Here is a 2,913-nt window from a genome sequence, read left to right as displayed (position 1 = left end):
TGTTTCACATGCCGATTGGTGGAGGAAGTGGCCGGAGGTCCCTCCTCCACCAAAGGCAGAGGTGTATTTAGGTTTTCTGGCTCCCAGGGCAAGAATTCAGTTAGACGGCCCCCTATACATATGCAATTTGCTCACTTAGTCATGTACCGTTGAGCTCCTCTCCCTAATGCTCTCAAAGTTCAGTGAAAAACTTAAGAGAAGCAGGAAGAGAAGCTCGTTGTCACAGGACCATAAGTATGAAAATCACATATGAGTGAAGTGTTCATGTGACGACTACTGGAACCTGCAGAGCTGAATCCTGACATTGCAGGCTTCTGAATTCTCACAACCCATGCACTGCACACTTTTAGGATTCTCCCTTGCCGGTGGCAAGAGTGGACAGTCATGTCAGTGCAGCGCCCCAGAGTCCTGGTCGTTGCAGTACTGATGCTCCGCCGCTAAGGGGGGCTATGGTACGTCTTATGGCACTGAAGGAGTTCACCTGACCAGGTATCACAGACACCAATACACTTCACAGTCTGGCCACCAGGGGGAGCTAAGGGTGCTATGTATTAGGCCACTCCTCACAATCTGGTAAAACTGGGGGTTAGATAGGAAGTTAGTCAGAAGCTGACTGGGTTGGAACCAGGCAACATAATGTGGCAGAGGGTGTTGCAGGGGAAGATTCAGGGGGGGTCCCTGTCAGGGGTGGGATCCTGACAGAGGCCTAGCGAACAGAAAGAACGTTACGGGACCGCGCCTGCACTTCATCGCGGCGGTACCCCAAGAAAGGACAAGAAGCGAGGTTTATTGTGCTGAGTGAGAAACGAGATCAACGCAACAAGGAGAAACACCAGTAGGAGTCGTGCTGTAAGACGAGGCAACATCTTACTGAGGCGCGTAGCCGGTGGCCGGAACGCCGAGGAAGTATTGAGCTCCAGGCCTTACTTCAAACCTACGGCAGGACAGTCAGTTATAGGCGGGCTGTCTCACTCAAATCACCTAAGAAGACATAGGGGGCAACATCTGGAGAGGGGCGACTCTAGGGTCCCGAAGACCTCCAAGCCTACCCGTCATACGGGTGCGTCCTAGCCATATCATCTGGGGGGGACCAAACAGAACATCAGAATCGAGTTGTGAGGGAACTTCAGAAACAGACACAACAGTTGTGAGGACTATCCCGTGGTGCTAAGCAGGGAAGGACTACAACACACAAGCGCTAGAAGGTAGGCACAGATTTCCACCTGCAAAGGGAACTCTGGAGGTGCCATCGGACCGGCTGGACTCACGCAGCCCGGTTAACCGTATTCCGGACTGAGGATCCTGAAGCCTTCAGTAAAGAGGTAAAGAGACTGCAACCTGGTGTCCTCGTTATTTACTGCGACCGGCACCATACCACAACAGCACTACTCTCCACCTTCATTGGACGACCCTCAGCAGGGTCACGGGCCGGCTCTAGCCACCGTGACAACCCCAGAACTGAGACAGAGAGGCCCGGTACCGGGTACCCCTCGGCCCTGCGGCAGTGGGGGCGCTCCATCAGCACAAGCATGCAATTTGTATCCTTCTGGCCACATTCCGACTAGGCATGTCTGACCTCGCTCAGTTTATTTTCATTGAGTGAGGCCGCACATGTCTAGTCAGCGCATGACTAATTGCCCCTCACTATATTGTCTGCACAAAATATGACCCAATGCTGTCCCTCTTATGGTACATGCTCTTCACACTGACCTCTCCTTTCCATACTGACCCCCTATTCACACTGTCCTATCACACTGTGTCCTCCCTATAGGGCCCAGTCTCTATACTGTACCCTCTCATCCCACTCCCCCTCTCCTTGATATACTGTCCCCTCCTGGCTGTACACTTACACTGTCCCCCCACACTGCTCAGTCTCTATTCTGTGCCCACCCACTTTTCTCCCCCCATTACTCACACTATTACCCTCCCTCCTGATACTGTCTCCTCTCATATCCCCCCCTGTTCAACATACTGTCTCCTCATATATTTACCCCCTCACTCTCTATACTGCCTACACACATATATACTCCTGACTCCCCATACTGTGTCTACACACATCTGATCACCCTCACTCCCCATACTGTGTCCACATATATTTTCCCATTGATACTCATACTGTCTGCATACATTATCCAGTTCACTTCCCATACTGTCTGCACCCATCCCCCACTCACCATACTGTGTCTGCATCCATTCCCTATACGGTTTTCTCATCCATGCCCCCATTCCCCCGTACCGTTTCCTCATACATGCCCCCGTACTGTTTACTTATACATGCTCTGCAACTCCTCATTTGCTATTCATTTTGTGTTCTCAAATCCCCCACAAATGAAATCCTCCATCCCCACTCCAAATCTCCACCCACACACTAAATCCTCCCATCCCCACTCCAAATATCCCCACACATTAAAGGCCCCCCCCATCCCCACTCCAAAAGTCCGCACACACATTAAATCCCCCCATCCCCAAGCTAAATCATTCCCTGTGCACTTAACCTTCGGTGTCTTCAGCTCCACTGGAGCACTTACCACCAATGTGCTCCTCCGCAGGGCGGCAAGTGACGTCGGCAGCGTGATCACATGATCTGATCACGGTGCTCGCGTCGCTCTGACCCGGTGGTCAGAGCTTCAATTGTATTGGTATCTGCGAGTACAATTGATCCCTGGGATCCGATGCGCTGCAGCTTCTCTGTGCCGGCTGTCAGCTTGACAGCCAGTACAGAAAACAGCCGACTCCTAGTCCAGGGGGTGGTAGAATGATGCAGCCTATGCCCTGGCTGCCCCCCCTAAGATATGCCTCTGACCATGGAGTCAGTGGCACAGCGCAGATGGAAACAGTGAGCGGGCGGGCACTATGTGGCCCGTGGACCTCCGATTTCCAGCCCCACTGTCTCGGTCCATGGGCCGGACTGAG

This window comes from Ranitomeya variabilis, chromosome 2, assembly GCF_051348905.1.
Source record: "Ranitomeya variabilis isolate aRanVar5 chromosome 2, aRanVar5.hap1, whole genome shotgun sequence".
In the NCBI taxonomy this organism is placed as follows: domain Eukaryota; kingdom Metazoa; phylum Chordata; class Amphibia; order Anura; family Dendrobatidae; genus Ranitomeya; species Ranitomeya variabilis.
Note: the sequence above shows the minus strand (reverse complement) of the source record.